The 20,100-nt window shown below is 42.1% G+C and overlaps 1 protein-coding gene across 10 annotated transcripts in view; it reads left to right on the forward strand.

Moving 5' to 3' along the window:
• Positions 1 to 20,100, forward strand: part of KCNJ15 (potassium channel, inwardly rectifying subfamily J, member 15) — a 142,447-nt gene that overhangs the window by 75,332 nt on the left and 47,015 nt on the right. For 3 of the 10 annotated variants that reach the window (XM_011954015.1, XM_011954024.1, XM_011954013.1), the window contains exons 1-2: positions 19,266 to 19,355; positions 19,605 to 19,744. The exons of 2 other annotated variants lie outside the window; for them this stretch is intronic. The gene's annotated coding sequence lies outside the window, so the exon portion shown is untranslated. Of the gene's footprint in view, positions 1 to 3,764; positions 3,779 to 19,265; positions 19,745 to 20,100 lie in introns of those variants that run through there. 5 more of the 10 variants (XM_011954012.1, XM_011954023.1, XM_011954016.1 and 2 more) reach the window with 4 other exon arrangements.

Consider the following 20,100-nt stretch of genomic DNA (forward strand, 5'->3'; position numbering starts at 1 on the left):
AGACATCAGAAATGTAGACAGACTCTTTATTGCACTGTCTCGATACCCTTCTCCTGGCATCTTACAGCAGGCTGAGAAATGCGGTGTTTTAGTGGCCACAATGGAGGGCTGTTAGCACAGAAGGAGTGCAGGATGGAGGTGAGCGGAGGGAAGGCAGCAGGCTTTGCCAGCCCAGCCATCTCATCTTTCCTGCTGACCTTCATTCAGAGATGAAAAGTGACCTTGGCTGCCCACCAGGATCAATGGTGTTGAGGCACTTGGCTCACTTTTGTTACATAACCAAATCCAGTGAACTACAGTAATATGGCCTTTTCCAAAGCATGGAGGAGCAAGAGGAAAACCATGAGAAGGAAGAAAAGAGCTACCCTTTGGGACAGAGCAGAGCCCAGTGAGTGTGTTCAGCTATAAATACGGGCATCCTAAAGATCCATCGCAATGGTATGTCCTTCTGATAATTGCAAAGAAAAAGGGAACACACAAGTTAAAAACAACAACAATAACAATAACAACAGAAAGCAAAACAGTCTAATTCTGTCCTCTAGACTGGAGACTGTAATTTCCACCGACCCCCGTGGGACACTATTAAGTTTATTCTAGGGTGAGTGGGTGCCCAAGGGAGGCAGTGAGTGTGGCTGAGATCACCTGGTGGCAGGGTGCTCAGGGACGGCCACAGGTTCTACAGGGCCCTGCAGGGCCTGAGTCTCTAGTCAGTTGGGAAGCTCCACCTTCTGCCCCAGCCCAAGGGGGTTGAAGCAGTCATGGATGTAGCAATTTTCATAATTCTCAGGGATCAATGATGAGCATTGAGCAGGCTTGATTCTCACACACATACGCAGTGGCCTGGTCTTCCAGCCATCGGAGGGTGCTCAGGAAAGGCAGCCAGTGGGATAGGAAGCTCGAGGGGCCCCCATCAGCCAGAATCAGCACCTTGTTAGGAATGTAGACAGGGTGGACGCACTGCACCAGAACTTTGGTGTCCTTGGCCTGGCAGTCTCCACAGATCGCGATCTGCCTGAGGGTCTGCCGCTGGACTGAGAGGGCACAGACCATCTCCAGCAATGCCACTGGGACATGGTGCATGTGCTGGGAGAAGGCGGTCAATAGGCACATGCACTTGTCCATCCAGTCCTTGTGACCCATGAAGCCGTGCAGCCAGGGCAGGTTGTGGGCTGATCCGGAATTGGTGCTGGGCTCTGAAGACTGTAATGTTTTAAACTCTAGGAGGAATGTCCTCTGAAAGATTGTTCAGAAGAGGAAGTCTTTTTCCCCACTGGGAGGAAAAGAGGGGAGAAGAGTCAGAATGATTAGATAAAAGTGCTTTCTAATATGTTATTGTTCAGAGTACAGTGTAGAAAAACAAAAGTATAGTAAAAAATGATTCTCCCTTTCAGTTCTCTCTTTTACCTTTCTCTCTCTCACATTTTTGTACTCAGATGTTGCTCCCTGGTTGAAAATAATTCCGCAGTTGAAAAGCAAGTCACTTGGGAAGATCTGGAAGTTAAAGCCCTATCAATACTTTTCAAATATGACAGTAAATATCTGGGCAATGATGAAGGGCGACTTGCAGAAACACCATTTTCCATTGAGAAGGTGGTTATTGGCTTGCTATTAGAGGAGGAAGAAAGATCTATGTTTATGGAGCTGATGGAGAAGCATTCAGAACTAGCTGTTTTTGTGTTTAATATTTCAGTGAGGCAGGTATCCCTGAAGGCATGTTGACACTTACCTCTAAGGATTCAACCAGAAATCTCTTTGATTTGACATTTATTTTACAACTTTGATGGTTGTGACCGCTGCTCAGTTCCCACAGGTTGCTGTTTGACCACCCCAAGGTCACAAAGCCACGAAGTCAGAAAATATGCTCAATTCAATAGCCAGTTATGGCTCTGGGCTCAGGGACCCCATCTCCCCAAAAACTAGCAGTCTAGAGGACTCCCTTGGCAGAGAATCTGAGCACATGCGTCCTGAGAAGCCTCTTCTGGGGTCCTGATTTATTTATACTTTTCCCCTTTTTCCCCTTTATTCTCTTGATGAGCTTAAAAAAAAAAAAATTCCATTGCAGCTAGAAAGGCAGAAAAGGCACTTAACTTCAACCACAGTTTTGGTACCCTAGGAAAACTAATTAGAAAGAATACACAGAGAACAAGGTATGGCATAGATGCACAAGATCTTTGCAGGCCAGGGAGTAAACCAAAGACACGATAAATCGTGGGTCTGCCAACCTTATCTTAAAGTGAAAAATTGAACTACAAACAAAATACAAGTGCCACCACTCCTAGTGTGAAGAAGTTGGCTTGGGCCCATATCCCAACTTTAAGTAAAGGAGAACACGTTTCTTTTATGTCTGCTTTGCCGTGACTGCCCTGCAGTGGAAACAGGACCTTTTTGCCATGAATTTATCATTTGATGCAGATGTTTGGCTCAAGTTTCCTGATCTTGTCAGCAAAGTTGACCTTAAAACATTAGAACAAGAATTGTGGTTTATTTACGTTTTCTTACGAGGCGCAAATTTGCATATAGGAGCATTGTTTTTATTGCAGCTTCTTAGAGAGCCTCTAGTTTTGGAGTGTATGCCCTATTTTTTCTCCATGAATAGTTTGATAGTTGTACTTAAATTTATGGGTTCTTTCTACCTCTTTCTACCTTTATTTCTCCAAGTACCAGCACATTTTATTACAGTGATTGCTGCTTTCCTGTTTTTTTTTAATAGCCATCAAGAAATATAGACTACCACCATAGCATTGCAGGTGGCTAACCCCATCTTGACCTCTAGACTTTTCTAAGTCTGCAAAGAATAAAAACAAGGAGGAATTTGCAAAGTTCATGAAGTCTAGACCTTCCTTAGAGGCCTAATGACTATATTTGAAGCCACTCTGGCCAGTTTTCCTGATTGGAAATTGTTAAAAAGTAGCTAGGAAGTTCTGAAAAAGCAAAAGTGGTTAAGATAACAAGTTAAGCATTAGCAAGGAAGTTTTTCTTGAGCTCAAGTATTAATACATGGTCTGGACTTTAGGAGTAATTTTACACCAGTTGTCTGTTTTCCTTTTAGAGTTGGATGGAAAGTTGTTCTCAAAATGCATCTGAGTTGTTGAATATCCATTATGTTACAGAGAAGCCATTCCTTCTTCCAAAACAGTTTTAATTTTTATGGAGTCTAAGTTAAAACAGGAACATTTATTTTCTTATGGGTAAAGTTCCTGGAATGCTCTATTACATGTACATTTAGTACATTTTTTGACCAAATAGCACTTGACCAAACATTATTTTCAAAACTGACTTCTCTAAAAAAAAAAAAAAAGATTTAAAAATACGATTCCTTTTGCTGATGAGCGTCATACTTTGGCACTTAGTCTGTAAAACCTTGGCGTTTAGTCTGTCTTCCTGGAGCTCAGTTCTTGAAATGCATGTCTCGCATTCAGGGCTTTCATAGTCAACAGGTGGAACCAGCCACTGGTGTTCTGCTTATAATAAAAATTATACATGTGTATTAACATTGCTCTTGAAGTTAATAAACACACTCAAATCTGGTTAATTTATTCAAGTTATTGACAGATTCTCTGTGATTTACTGGGATTAATGAGTATGCAAATACAAGGAAAAATGCCCAGGATAGAGAATATCATGGAACATATTGTACCTTATTGTAAAATAAAAATAGCCCTGGACGGCCCGTGGAATGCGTTCTAACAGCATAATCAGTTCTTTACTGTGGTTTTCCTGCCAGCCGGGGAGCCCTGCGTCACAGAGGGTGGGTGCCAAGTGTCTGGTTTGCGCTTTGGTAAGATTTTTCTTTTTCTTCCTGATAATTTTCAGGTTTGCAGTTTCTCCAAATGCAAAACATCCAAGCCACCTCCCTCTGCAGTAGAGTATTGATTTTGTTGTAGATTTCTCAGCAAAGGTTGGGATATTAGAGTTGAAAACACAAGTGGGTAGGGTGAGCCCACAGTCTCTGTGACGGGGCCTGCTGGACACTCCCAGTCTACTGGCAAATGGCAGAGGCCTGGGACAGCATGGTGAAATTTTCATCTTGTACAAATGAGCTTGGCCTCTTATTTCCAGGTCTTCTGCCACCAACAGTGAATTTGTTACAGTGTGAAGTGTTGAGGCAACTACCTAAATAAATCTGGGCAAAATATACTATCAAATCAATCAGGGATTTCCACCCTTCATGAATTATCTCACATTTTAGTCTAAATTATTTAAGAATGACTGACTCACGGCTGGGCGCAGAGGCTCATGCCTATAATCCTAGCACTTCGGGAGGCCGAGGCAGGCAGATTGCCTGAGCTTAGGAGTTCAAGACCAGCCTGGGCAACACAGTGAAACCCAGTCTTCACTAAAATACAAAAAAATTAGCTAGGCATTGTGGCGGGCACCTGTACTCCCAGCTACTCGGGAGACTGAGGTAGGAGAATTGCTTGAACTAGGGAGGTGGAAGTTGCAGCGAGCCGAGATTGTGCCACTGCCCTCCAGCCTGGGCGACAGAGTGAGACTCCGTCTCCAAAAAAAAAAAATGACTTGCTCCCTTGCTCCCTTTTTGCTCTCTGTGCATATGGCCCTAGAGTCGGTGTTTGAAAAACTGCTTTCCACTGTCCAGAGAGGATTATTCTTAATAGGCTGATGATCCTGGAGCCCACGGCCACCCTTCTGGGCTCTAGTCACCTCTAATCCACGTTGTGTTAATTGGTCATTTTGTTTTGTGCAGGCAAGACTTGGATGTGCAGTTTTCATGCCATCTCTTGATTGTTTACCCAAACATAAAATGTAACCAGGGAACCAGCAATATGGTAGTTATGCACTTCCCAAATCAACTTGAAGTTGATCCTAAATGCACGCTGTTTCCACTGCTGCTTCTCTGATGCAGGTTCTGCCCCAGTGATAGTGAGCTGGCATTACTGTGAACCAGGATTGCACATGGGGGCTCTGACCCCATGGTGCCTGCCACACACTAACACACATACTCTTTGAGACCCAACCAAAACAGCACTCAGGGGCAAAGAGTTTAAAGAGACGGGGCTTTATCCAACATTGGAACTATTTTAAATGCCCGAAGTAGCTCCATTTCAAGTTCTTCAGATGGCCTATGAAGCTTTGTAGGATGTCTTTCCCTAAGCCCTTGCCCTCGCACCTCCCCTGATACGCCCAGCATCTCTCTTCTGGAGGCCTTCCCGGCTAAAGCTTTCTGCGCAACTTCTTGGCTGACTCGTCCATCCCCACCAGGCTCTATCTAACAGCAGCCTCATCAGGGACACCTTCCCCTCCTGCCATCACCCTCACCTGTTCTGTGTTCCCCCAGCCCACATCTTCATTACACAAACTATTTATTTGTATGCTCACTTATAATCTTAAGGGAAAGAGACAGTAAGCTTGTCAGGGTAGGAAGTGTGTTTTGTTTATTGCAGTCTCCATATCCTACGGAAGGGTGTCTGGCCCACTGTAGATGCTAAATTAAAACCTGGTAAATGTTGAACAAACAAAATGATTAAATCAAATGGTGTAGTATGCAAGGAAGAAACAAAGATAGGGATTCAAGTCCCTGCCTCTCTACCTGGCTGTGTGACTTCAGTCCAGTTATTGAACTTCTCTTGTTTTAAATCTTCTTATCATTATAATTATTGAGATTTGGGCCACGTTTTTAGAAAGTTAAGATTTTGGGTGGCTTTTCGAGCTTTAACACTTTAAAATTTTTTATCTTCTTTTCTGAATTTTTTTTTTTTTTTCGTGCTGGGCTGTAATTTTCTTAGGGCCAGGATTATTAAAGATGCATCGTTTTATTTCCTGAAATTCACAGGATAACACTTACATGAAGGTGCTCAATAATCACTTGTTGGAAATAACCTTTTTTTCCCCCCAGAAAGGCTGTTTCAAAATGTGTATTTTATAATATTTGATCTGCTAGATCAAGGGTTGGCAAACATTTTCTGAAAGAAGTCCAGCTAGTAAATATTTTGAGCTTTGCGGCCATACTTCTTTTTTTTTTTTTTTTTTTTGACAGAATCTCACTGTGTTGCCCAGACTGGAGTGCGGTGGCGTGATCTCATGATCTCAGCTCACTGCAACCTCCACCTCCCAGGTTCAAGCGATTCTACTGCCTCAGCCTCCCAAGTAGCTGGGATTACCTGCCACCACGCCCTGCTAATTTTTGTATTTTTAGTAGAGACGGGGTTTTGTCATGTGGGCCAGGCTGGTCTCGAGCTCCTGACCTCAGGTGACCTGCCCGCCTCAGCCTTCCAAAGTGCTGGGATTACAGGCATGAGCCACCACGCCCGGCCTATATTTCTTTATCACAACTCTGCAACTCTGCCATTTTAGCCTGAAAAGAGCCATAAACAATTTGTGAATGAATGGGCATGGCTGTCTTGAAATGAAACTTTATTTGCAAAAAACAAATGGCAGGCTGCTTTTGACCAGTGAGCTATAGTTTGCTCGCCTGGCACTAGACAGTTATTGTCATAAAATAACCGTTTTCTAAAAATGAACTCTTTGGTTCCACTATGTTTCCAAGTAAGTTACATGAGATCATTTAAGTTTCACTTCTATTGTTGGGAATTTGTTATTTGAATAAAGATTTTCTAAGTGACCCTCAAGCTTGGGTCTTTATTTCATTTTTAGATTATGTAAGGCTTGACCCACTTAAGAAATGTAACTGTGTTTTTTTTTTTTCTCCTATTAAAAAAGTTGTGTTTTTTTTGTCTTTGTGACTCTCTTGTTTACACAAACTGAACCTGAGACAAAGCCTCTAGTGACTGCTTTTTGTGGTTAAACTGGTTTCTTACCCACCAAAGTCTAGAAGAGGGAAAGAAAGAATTGTACCAGTTTGATGTGTTTTGTGTAACATAGGCCAGATTGTATCTCCTTCTCACTCCCCAGGTCTGTATACAACTTAGGACTAAGAGGTGGACTTCGGTTTCTTAGTTCAAGCTAAAAAAAATACAAGGGAAGCAGGAACCATGGGACATCCCAGGCTTGGTGCAGAAACTTGACCTGAACTGGACCTTAAGATGAGAATATAGACCTATTGTCTTTCCTCACCTGACTATTACCAAACTAACTTCCGCATCTCTTGGGAGTGCTTTCTGTTTCATCCAGGCAGTGTCCTTATCTGATCTGGAGTGGGTTTATCTCTGGGAGAGCTATTAATGTGCCTGACAGGGGAGGACACTGAGAGAGAGTACCTCCAGTCTCCAACTGCCCCCTCCGGCAGAACTGAGCAAGCGCTAACCATGCCAGAAACATCATTATCTCTGGTTCCATCTTAGTCCCTGCACACCCTAGGATTCAACAACTCAAGTAAGTAGGAGAGGGGAACATCTTTTCTCCCCTGGGAAACCTTGTCTCCTCCCAAGCCCTGGGAGGAGAGGACTGCTGCTAATGAGACAGTGATGGTTAGTCTTGTAATTTTTACGGTATTATCTGCAGAACGAATGACTACCAGCAGGTACTCTGAATCTCTTTTCTTTCTAATAAGATGTAATCAACGAAACAGACTGTGGTCTGGGAGCTGACCAAAGAGTCAGCTAAAGGAATTGGACACATCCTGAGTTAGTTAACACATCGGTGTTGTTGGTCTAAGATGCTCTTTAGGGGCTGGTGACTCATTCATGATGTGCAGGAAACAGCACAGACACCTCCATGACCACGGAAGGTTTCTATAGGCACCGTCATCGCAGGGTCTACAAACAGAAGGAAGTCAGAGAGAGAGACTCAGGGGAAGGCAAGGCGGGGCTGGAGACCTGGATTCTGCATCCGAGTTTACCTCATCCTGGTTCTATTCCCAAAGTCCTCTCTGTGTGGCCATATCCCTGATTCTCAACCTGGCTTCATTCCAGTCATCTCAGGATCTTACAAACAACACTGACGTCCAGGCCCTACCACAGACGAATGAAATCAGAATCTCTTGGACATTTAAAAAATGAGTGATTCTTTCTTGGTGATTCTAATGTGTAGTCAGGGTTGGGGCCACTGCTTTACTTCATGACATCATGATGCTAAAAATAGTACTGGAAAGAAAGAAGGAAAGCTACCATCTGCCTTCCAATTTCTTCAGGTGGGAACCTCTTCATAAGACTGTATGTGAAACCAGGATATGAGATCCTTATAAGTAATTCCATTTATAAGAGAGAGAGAGAGAGAGAGAGAGAGAGAGACAGGGAGGGAGGGAGGGAGGGAGGAAGGAAGGAAGGAAGGAAGGAAGGAAGGAAGGAAGGAAGGAAGTATGTAGGTAAGGAAGGAAGGAAGGAAGGAAGGAAGGAAGGAAAGGAAGGAAGGAAGGGGAAGGAAGGGAAGGGATAGGAAGGGAAGGGAAGGAAAAGAGAGGAAAGAAAGGAAAGAGAAAGAAAAAAGAGAAAGAAGAAAGAGAGAAAGGAAGGAAGGAAGAGAGAAAGAGAGAAGGGAGAAGGAAGAAAGAAAGGAAGGAAAAAGAAAGGATGAAAGGTGTTTACAGCTGGAAAGCAAACAGAACTTTGCCTGACACATGTTCATTTTTGGCCATTTTAGCCTTTTCTTTTGTGGTGTGAACCATTACTTCAGCCCAGTTAACCCTGAGATCACCCACAAAGACTGAATTCACAGTTGGCTCTCCAGTACAGCGATTCAAGGTGAGGACTGTGAAGTGAGATCAAGATTTGAATTTCTGCTTCTCAGATCACCAACTATTTGACCTTGGGCAAGTGACTTAATTTAAGACTTGGTTTTATCATTTATAAAGTAAGAAGAATAATACCTATCTCACATACTCTGATTTATTGGTATGATAGTCAATGTGCTATAAAAATGAATTCATAATTAAATGACATGGTAGACATAAGGCATTTAAATCAAATTCCTGATTTATAGCAAACCTTCAACATATAGCAGCTGTTATCATTAGAGCTAAAATGAATCATGTATCTAGGCTAGGGTCTGGTTTCTTTGCTGTTTTGGATAACGGCTCAAGAATGAGAATAAAGCCCACTGAAGAAGTCTTGATTTTCCTTAAAGCTGTAAGCTCACTAGAGTTTTTTGTGTGTTGCCAATTTCATTCAGGTCCGGGAGTATTGGTTATTGTTGGCCTATATGTTGAAGATTAACTTTGAGGAATCTTTCTGTGGAATTCAGGCCAAAAAAAAAAAGTTCTGAGACTGCTTTTGATTTGCTTTGAGTTCATTGCAGCTCATGTGAAGGATGCAAATATTTCCATATTCCCTGCTATCTGCTAGGGGTCTTCAAGAGATGAGTCATAGTGACCTGGAGGTAACATTTTTAGAATGCTAGTTAAGATTAGTGTTAAGAACATGGACAAAGTCTGAATCTCTCCAATGCTTGATTTTAATTTAAAAAAAGAGGAAACATATTATAAAGCAAGCAGAATTTCAACATGATCTTTAGATGGTAAATTATGTTTTACTTTAGTCTGCATTATTACCACAATACTTGCACCTGGCTGGTATGTGGGGTGTGTGTGTGTGGGTTAAAGGGACCTGTTATTTACTTGCTTATCTATCAGATTGGTAATACCAATCCTACTCTGCAAATTTAACATCAGGGATTTACTGTTCATAATAGAATAAATGCATATTGAGAACCACACTTGAACTTAGCTCTTATGACAGGAAACTTTCAAAGTTAGAAGTTACACTGAGCTTGAATTTTAAGATAGAGGCAAAGTCATTTAATAAAAGTAAAAAGTGAAGGATGGATGGATGTATAAGTGGATGGATGGATGGATGGATGGATAGATGCATGGATGCATAGGTATATGGATGGGTGGATGGATGGATGGATGGATGGATGGATGGATGGATGTGGATGGATGGATGAATGGATGGATGGATGCATAGGTGGATGGATGGATGAATGGATGGATGGATGGAAGGATGGATTGGATGAATAGATGGATGGATGGATGGATGGATGGATGGATGGATGGATAAATGGATGTATGTATGTATGGATAAATGGATGGATGGATGGATGGATGAATAAATGGATGTATGAATAAACAGATGGATGGATGGATGGGTGGATGGATGCATAGGTAGATGGATGGATCCATAGGTAGATGGATGGATGGATAAATGGATGTATGGATGGATGGTAGATGCATAGGTAGATGGAGGGATCGCTAGATGGATGGATGGATGGATGCATGCATGCATGCATATGTAGGTAGATAGATGAATGGATATATAAGTAGATGGATTGACTGATTGAATAAAATGCTGAAGTTAATAGAATTCTCTGTTACCCTCTATGCCCATATGTTCTTCATGGCCACATGTAAGGTTAGCCTTATGATGGAAGCTTGGCATTAGTATTGTCATTTTTATTTCAGCTTGTGCCTAGGTTCTGTGTTCTCACATGTTCCCCATAAACATTCACATGGTCCAGTGTGCAACTATGAAAGAAGCTTCCCATCACCTGTGCCTCCCAACCTCACCCCACTCACTGCAATCTGAGGAAGAATTCCAACACCAAACAAACACTAGAAAGTACTTTGCTGGCGTGGGCTTCCCTGTTAACTGAACTAAAATTCCATCTCTAGGACTCAGTGAACTGACAAGTGTTATTGTTTCCAAACTTGAGCTATGTTCACCCCGTCCAGGTGCATTTCTACTAGCAATTAGCAATAAACTTATTGCTAGTAAGAGCACACCACATTACAAGGAACAGCAAATAGCAGACATATCTTTGCACCTTCACACAGCAGCACAGAAATTATATCTGGTACTCGATTCAGTGTCAGGTGGTGTAAGCACTTCATCAACAAATGAAGAACAGAAGGGGTAACTGAGCAGCGACAAATATTTCATTAAGTTCTGTAACCAAGATAGGAGATAGATTCTCATACTTGATTGCTGGGAATACATACATCCTATAAAAGCCAAGAAAGTTAACTAAGTGGCACAAACCTTATAGCTTATCAGTACGATGCAAGGCACTTCAGGAAAACTGGCATGATAAAACTTGGTTTCCTAGGAACAAACTAATTAAATTATATTTATTCAAGTAATCTAAACTATTTGACTACTCAAGTGGTTGGACAATAAAATAACTAGAATAAGATTCAGAAAAGCCTAGTACCTACATTGCTCTCCCTGGGAGGTGCAGCAGCACTTCAAGGGCATGCAAATTGTTTAAGATATTTTAAGGCAGCTCAGGATCTCTGCATATGTTCTAGTGAAAACAGCAGATCTTGAAGGAACTAAAGTGCATGGCTTCTGTGTCCCACAATTCAAACATGAGAGGAGATGAGAACTCCCATATTATAAGATGACTTTGCACATGATCCTTCCTAGAGGTGAGTTTTCAGGTAAAACAGAGGGAGCTCCCTGTCGGAGTGCAACCATAAGGAACCTTGATGTGGGCCACCTTGGCCCCTCACCATGGAACTTCATTCCCTGATGTCTTCTGACAGAACACACGTGGTGCATGTGTGTTCCTCCCTTCTCCAAACTGTGTAAGGACCCTGGGAGGTAAACTGTTTTTCTCAGTTCGTTGGTGCAAAACCATCTCAGATAAGTCAATCCGCTTGCCTCAGGTCTTTGAATTAGTAAGTAGCAGCTCTAGAATTTGAATCCATAGCTAAGACCAAACCTGCTTTTCTCCCTCACACCCCCAATGGACTTTACTCGTTGCCAGGAAGAAAGACTGTAACAATTCAGTGTCCCAAGGCAAGAATTACAACTTCAGTTCAATTTTGCTGTTGGTGTCCACACTGTAAAATGAGATTTGACTGGCAAGATAAGACATACCAATTTGAAAAACTGAGCAATTTGAAAAACAAAACGTAATGACATTTGCCCAAGAGATTGCAATGATTGTTTAAATTGATAACCCAGGTACTCTTTCTGATGTGTGTACTAGGTGATATATGTTATTTACTGATTGATAAATGGTAAGGCTGCACCTTTAGATTTACTGCTGCCTACTAAGTACACACAGATTTCAGAAGGGAAGTGAGCAGAGGTGAGTTTTCAGTCGTAACTCAACTTTCACTCTGAGTTAGGGTAACCACAAGGGCAAACCAAAGCCAGTGGAACAGAATGAATGACAGACAGGAAATATTCTCCAGCATGTGATCAGGAATAAATCCATGGGGGTGAAATAACTCCAGGAATTTTTCTTAATGAAGAAGGAAAGAAAATACAGTCGCTGCATGTCTAGTCTGTATAGGTGTGGTCAAACACCAAGGAAACTGAAGGCTGTATGTATGACTTCAACTTCAGAAGCCTGATCTTGGCTCAGTCATAATTCTCTAGCTTTTATTCTTCAGGTCAGACAGTCAAGGAGAAGAAAAATAAGAAAAACCAGTACCCTGTCATTAGGCACTCTTTATCATCTCTTTTTCAGCTGGAGGCTCCGTCATCTCTACGTGTGCATTTGATAAGCTGAAACGCAATGATAGAATAAGATGATCTTGGACAACTTTCTCTTCAAATTCATTTTTAGCTTAATATATTTGCTGTGGCTTCTCTAGGAAATGTTTGTTGAATTAGCCCCTGCGCCTTGCTAGGGCTGATAAGGAATAGGTGGGATTTAATAGTCAAGAGTTTGAGTTCACAACATCCTCTTTCTGTACTCCTGCTAGTCCTTCAGTGTGAAGTCTCTTAGATTTTTATGACAACTCGGCTGAGATCTTTCACTTTACATAACTTAGCCAATTTGCATTGCTCAGTTTTTCCACAATAACTAGAATATTTGGCAAAAGGGTACAATTTTGCAATGGGAAAGCTCCCAAAGTGAAAAACCCAGTTGTTTACCCAGTTCTCCTGCTAATAATAAATACCAAAAATGAGACCTGGGACTTCTCCTAGGCCCTCTTGCATTGATGCCAGGTAGAAAAAGGGGTATTGGTGCAGAATTAGGGTTTGAATGACATTCTTTTGTGTGGATATTAGAGGGATAAACTATATGGATTGATAGGGAAGTGGTTCAGGATGTTACAAATGAGGACGTTATAGCCTAATAATATCACTACATGCTGGAGCAAATAAAGGGCCATAAAACATGCAGTGTGCACCCAGCTAGCTCTTCCAGAGGCCAAGAACTAAACTTGGAAAAGGGTGAAAGAGGCCTGATCTATGCTCAGGAATTGAAATGTCATAGCAACAAATATCAGGACAGGAGGGATCTGGAGGTTCACATTCTTCAGACAGTTTGATGGAACTTGGTGATGAAGGACGTGCCTGAATCCAGCAGGTAGAATCAAGCACCTGGCCTGTCCATTGATCTTGTCACCTTGAAAGGCAGATATTCCATTGGCTCGGTGATTTGTTTTTACAGCTGAAATGTGTGATTGATCATCAATCAAGCACCAATTGCTAAAATTGAAAATGGAAGGAAATGTAGAATGAATCACTACTTTTGTTTTCCCCAGTTGATCTTTGAAATTATTCAGGGTGATAATCGCATTTTCTGTAAAATTCTATTTCAAATATTGTAAAGTGGCTCTTGGAGTGTTGGGTTCAAAGTCAATCTGTTGTATGTAAGACAATGTGTCTGGCCACCTGGTAGAGATAGGGTCCATGGTACACATACCTCACCATCTGGCCTAGGAGGCTCCCTGTACAGTTGATTCAGAGTTAAACCACAATAAGACAACAATAGAAGAGGTGAGGGTAATACAAGCCAGCACGCCACACATTGCCTGCTGAATGATCCGGTGAGACTTTCAAAGCAAGGCGGGATTTCTCTGGTTGCAGTGGGCTGGAGAAGGTAACTATACTTAGCAGATACTGCTTTTCTATTTGCCAGCCCACACTGTCAACGGTGGAAAACAGTCATTATCATATCCCTTCTTTGACAGGAATTGCCATAAAATAGTTCACTTGGTAAAAGCCTGTCTGAGGTGAACCAGGCACAAACGGTGTATATTTAACATGTGGTGTAAGGTTGCACCAACAACAGTAAAGGAATAAAGTTCAATTTGAATAAGGCAAGAGGAAACCGGATCACCCTTGGGTTCATGTCAGCTCAGCGGTTGCTTCGCAGTTTCTCAATTCTGAAGCCATGCTGCTGATAGGGACCTAGAATCACCAGCTAACTCCAGTAGAAGTTTCAAGGACACTTCCATACGGAGCCCCATAGAGCGAGGCGGGCACTTCATGCAACCAACGTTTAAGTATATACATTCCCTCCTGACAAAGTTAGATTTTACAGATGCCATGGCAAATGTGCACTCAGTGCTAACAAATTAGGATATCAGGCCTGTATTAATGCTTTCATTTTCCAGTTATTTTTTATTACATTTAACAGCCGACTTCAAAAGAGCTGAGGACACACAGAGGAATAGGGTGACCCAGCATCGCAATTTGCCAGCGAGTAGGGGATTTCTTAGGATGCAGGACTTTAAGTGTTAAAACCAGGGCAGTCAGTGGAAAACCAGGATCGTTGGTCACCTTACACGGGGATGACTTGAAGGTAACATTTTTATTAAGTAAGTTTTTCACTTTTGGATAATTTTTGAACCATCTCATTTAAGGAGAACTTCGATAAAATAGCTTCCATGTCTTCCTGAGGAGGAACGCTTTGTGTTGAGGGTGGTAGGTGGTGGGAAGATGGGGAAGCCTCCAGTGGGAGTCTGGAGGTTGCTTTCGGCCCCATTTGCTTCTCCCAAGGGAAAGCTAAGGGACAAGAGGAGACAGGCGATTCTATAACCAAAGCCATTTTTCTTGTGATTTCTTGCTGTCTAAATTCCATGAGGCTAAGGCTAGAGTTACATTGCTAAGCTGTCCCAGAGGTCAGATCACTTGGCTCTTTTAATCTTTACTTAAATAATCTTTAATTATTTGCTCTTCATTTTTCCTGGAATGTCAACAACCCTACTTTGTCTCCACCTATGGAAATCTTGTGGCCTGCACTCAATTGTTCCCACCTGGAAGGCTACCTTCAAACTCCCAGGTAGAGTCAATTCCCCTTCCTGTGGGCTTCTAGAATATTATGGTCCTATAACACTTACCACACTATATCATGGTTAGCTATTTGTCCATCTTTCTGCTGAACTATACAGTTTACTCCAGTTTAGGAACTGGAGGGTCTTTGGAACTCAGCAAAGAGAAGGCATCTGATTTAGTTACTAATCAAACTAAATTGACATGATACCAATAACAAAAGTTTCTATTAGTAACAAGAAAGCCCTGCTAGGATTCTCCTGGCATTTTGAGGAAAAGACCATATGCATAATAAAATCTTGTGCATCTTAAATGGAATTCCACATTTTAGTGCTGAAATTCACGATTTCCCAATCACAATTGGGAAACTGACAGAGTAGAGGAGGATGGGAATATTGAGGGAGTGGGGAGCAATAGTTAGGGGTAGTGACAGCACCCGCACCATGGATTGGAAAACATTCCAGCACTCACAGGATTAGCTCTCGTAGCCAGTGCTGCTGGGAGTCTGCCCCAAGCCCTGTGAATGTTCTGCACTGCTTCTGAGAGCCCATTCTGGTGCTTCTGTGTGTGTATTAATTTTAACAGCCTGCTGCCCCTACCACCATCTTCATAAGATTGCCCTTGGGCTATGGGAGCCGCTTCCACTTCCGTTGTGGATGCAGGAAGCCAGAGCCCTTGGGAAACAGCATGTTTCCTTTCTACTCTCAGTCAAAGACTGATGGGCAGCATCACGGAAGCCCAGCTCTCTTACTGAGGATGCTATTTTCACTCCAGAACTCCCTCCCCAGGATTAGGCAGGGACTGGGTCTTGTCCTTGTCCTAAAATTGCACCCTGGCTTCTTCCCTTGCTGACTTGCTTTCCCCACACCACTTTGGGTTCCTCCTGGGAGTACTACTTTAATAAATTGCGTGTGCATTTTTGTTTCAACGTCTACTTCCATATAATCTAACCCCAGATGAGATTTTAATTTTGTAGCTTCCTAGGGCAAGCTTCTTGCTAGAAAGACCCAAAGGCAAGTAGGTCCTCACCTCTGGCCTGTGAGGTCTGGCAATGGGTACACGTTATTCTTCAAGACTCACCTATATTTCAAGGGATCATTTTCAATACCTCTAGGATAAGGATGGTGAGAACAAACTAGAGACAGCTGGCCATATCATGCTGCACCTGTGGAGGGCTCGTTAAGCTGCTAGATTCACGGGAGAGTCTAATGAAGTTTTAAGAACTGTTGTAAGCTTCCATAAATAGCTCCATATCTAACCCAACTTAAATAGAATTTATTCCAAGGTAAAAATATTTTTTTCCCTCTCATCACACTTTAAGGTTTTTTATGTCTTGATTCAAGCCAAGATGAGGATTGGAAACATTATAGCAATTTTTTTTTTTCTCTTTTGGAAATTATTCTTGGGAAACAGTTCTCTTGAAAAAATTGGTTCTTATTAACTCTTCTGCCCGGTATTCAGATGTCTTTTCAGATCTTTGTAGAAAGATTCAGACTTCTATGTATTTTCTATGCAAATTTGACACATGTAAGAGTATTTCTTTCAGTTAACTGTGGAGATGGGGGTGGGGGAGCAGAAAGAAAGAAACACAGTTTGCTGAACAGTCATTTATATTTGTTTTTATTTTCGGCTAAAAGGTCAGTAAAATTAACCATGTTCAATTGTGAAATGATTAGCTATGTTATTTCATGTAATCTTATACAGTAGATTTCCCGCTCTACTCCTTAGAACCAGATTGTGAAACAGATTTTACTCATTGGATGAGAGAGAGATTGGATGGCAGAAAATATTATTTTGTCAGGATTAACAGTTTGTCATATTTCCCTTAGTCAGTTTCAGAAATTTCCAGAAATACTTAGATCATTCAGTTGTTAAAGCATGCTAAACAAAGCCCAGCCTTTATGACAGAAGTCACATAGACGCACATTTTAGAATTTCCCCACTCACCGCTCAACCCTGCAGTCATACATTTATAATGTCTCATCTTCTTTGGTAAACTGTCAGATCTGCAGACTCAAAATCTAATTGTTGACATATCACCAAATGGAAAGTAACAAAAACAGGTAAACATCACCAAAAATCAAGAACATTGTCTTAGCATTTAAACTTTAAAATGTATTTATACTACTCTGGATTCATTTTCTCCTTCCATCATCTTTAAGATTGTTACAAATGAGTATCTGCTCTACTGCTTATGGTCCTGCAAGAACTAAAACTTCCAGGAGTATTAAACTATGGTTATAATTCATGCAGTGTGTAACTCAATGCTGAGAAGAAGCTACGCATGCATATGTATGCTCAAAATATAAGAATTTAAGAAAAATGTACAATGATGAAAAATGCATGGATTGAAAGTGAAAAGAGCTCAAAACAGCTCTGTAGCTGTGTGACTTTGCACGAATCACTTACATTCTTTGGCTTCCATCTCCTTGCCCTTAAAATACAACTAATCAAGCCTACATTTTGGTCTGAGCATGGAATTAACAACATTTCTGGCAGTGTTTTACAAATTGAAAAAAGGTGTTCAAATGTTAGTTTATTAAGTAAAGCTGAAGCTGGAAATACAGATCAAATGTAAGGAGATAGCTAAAGTTCCATGGTAACAAATCATATCTTCCATATGTAATCTTTTATCAACCCACTTGACAAATATGCATATTTTTTGAGGGACTATGATGTGCCAGATATTGCTGGAAAGATGTTTGGTGAATGAGACAGGTACCACTGAGCTTTAGACTGGAACACAGACAGTAAACGGAAAAGCTTTAGGGCCGCTTCAGGCAGTGGTAAGTGAGATACACAACAAAAGGGAGTCTTGGGGCACAGAGTTGGATCGGGACCAGATCAGGTAAGGACCTCCCACAGGAGGTGCCATTCGGGCTAGGACCTGAACAATGAGTCAGCTCGGTGAATGAAGGCCAGAGGGGACCATTCCAGGCCGAGGAAATAGCCCCTGCAAATCATCCCACCTGAGTAGCTGGTATATACTCAGATCCTTTACTTCTCAGTTTTCCCTCTTTCATCATTCTTCACCTCTGTGCTTACCCGTTTTCTATGAGACTTTTAGCATATCCTTGCGGGAGAACTACCTGATTCTAGACTGCTGGAGTAAAGCTGCACCAGCTTTAAGAAGTCCAAATCTTGTGTGGCTTCTTCATCCTCCTGCCCTAAACCCCTGGGAGCCCAGTGTCTGCTTTCCAGGGCCACCATTTAAGCTCCCAGGCTGAAAAGGAGTCTCTTGCTTCCAGGGAAAGGGCAAACGAGAAGGAGACTGAGGCATACCATCTCCACTGGGAAAACAGAAATGGAATGATTAGGGGGAGAAAATGAGGAGGTCTCAGCCCTTCCTTCCTAAAGGCAGAATGACACCCCATCCCTTCCAGCTCCCATTTAGTTCAAGCACCCAGAGCAGCAGCAGCTGCACTTGGGGTGAATTGCGGAGCCCAGTACTCTGGTGAGAGGAAATTATCATTCATTTCCAACAGAAGCAAGGCGTTCCTCACCCTGTCTGCTCTATGTCAAACCAGATACAGCGGCCTGGCCCCACCGAGGTGCCTGGCTGGGCAGGGGATGTGTGGATGTATCATTGTCTCCCATGGGAAAGAAACCCTTTGTGTCTCTTGGCATTGCCTTTGGACCAGTGTAGAGGGCTCTCTCTAGGGGAAGTACTTGTGAAAAATCCATTCCATCTCTTAGGATTGAACACGGTCCCCATGCACTCTGGCTATGAGAAGGCCAGGAGAGCACATGAGCCTTGGGCTGGCCTCCCTTGATGTGGTGGCTGCAAGAGTCACTTTGCGTAGGATGGACATATAACCTCATTCCAGAAAGAAGCTTCCTGCTTCTGCTTCCAGAGATCTTCCATTAGAAGCCTGCTTCAAGGATGGAATTCTGACCATTTCTCATAAAGATGCCAGACTATGCAAGAATGCTGGAACCCAGATTCCAACACATATCCCCAAGCCCAATTTCCATGATCCAGAAGAACCCAATTTTGCCCGTGTCTATTCAACTTCTTTATACATACACATACACACACACACACACACACACACACACACACACACACACATATATAATAATCAGGGAAAGTAGGGGTGATGGAAGAAAAATCAGCTCAATAAGGGGATTGAGCTAAAAACATGAGTTTCCCTCTGTGGCACTTTGCTTAAGTATGTTTAATATAGGTATAGTCTGTATGGGTTCGTTCTGATTCCCCCAGGAGGCAAGGGGTTTTGTTAATATTCATTTGGGGAGGAGAGAGGAAAGAGAAAAAGTAAACAAGGGATAAAGGACAGATTGTTAGAAAAGGTAATCTGGTTATTTATTTATAGTTTACTTAGCCAAAGGGACCTTAAAAAAGCTTTGATAAGAATGGCCCAAGTTTCTTCAAAGATTAACTGGCATTCTTTAAAAAGGCATCAGTTTTCTTTCGCACAGGTGTTTGGAGAGCCTGGACTGGATGCCCACTAGAATCCTGTGCTGGTCTGTAGATTTCCTTGAAACCTTAAGACATGCTGACATCATGGTCTCCTTTCTCAGATTCCTTCTCTCTCTCTTTCTCCCCCACTCTCTCTCTCTCTCTGTCTCTCACTTTCTCTCCTTTCCTCCCTCCCTCCCTCCTTCCCTGTCCCTCCCTCCTCTGCCCAATGTCTCCCAATCTCTTTCTTTCTCTCTTTAGTTTCTCCAGGTAATTCTTACTCAAACTTGTACCAACTTGTTTTTGACTGACAGTGAACAGTGAGAGAGTTTTCTTCATTTTGAGGAACCCTAAACACCTATCTTTCCCAAGGTAACCTGTCAGGACTGAGCATTTCTCTGACTTGACATAACTCCCCATCCAGCCAGGAGTCTGCACTCTTCCGTCTTTGTAGGTAAGAGGTACACAGTGCTTATGTCTGCTCTGGGGCATGTGGCATGCTGGAGGTATTTTTGAAAAACTTTACTTCTAAAGGTAATGAAAACATTTGATTCTTTTAAAACTTATTTAAATCATTCAAGACGCCCGTGCTTATCTGGGGGAATTTACAAGTGCTGTTTGCATGTGGAAAATGGGATTTTACTTAATGATGGGATAAAAAAAGTGTTTTATTCTTGCTCATGAAACAATATCCAGATGTTGTCTTGTTTGCTGTGGGTCTACGGGGGTCTAGCTCGCAGGAGAATTACTCCGACTTCCCTTTGCAAGGGTCTGTCAGAGCAAGTTTGTTATTGATTTTCAGCGATTGCA

The sequence above is a fragment of the Colobus angolensis genome, unplaced genomic scaffold, assembly GCF_000951035.1.
Source record: "Colobus angolensis palliatus isolate OR3802 unplaced genomic scaffold, Cang.pa_1.0 Scaffold38, whole genome shotgun sequence".
Lineage (NCBI taxonomy): Eukaryota > Metazoa > Chordata > Mammalia > Primates > Cercopithecidae > Colobus > Colobus angolensis.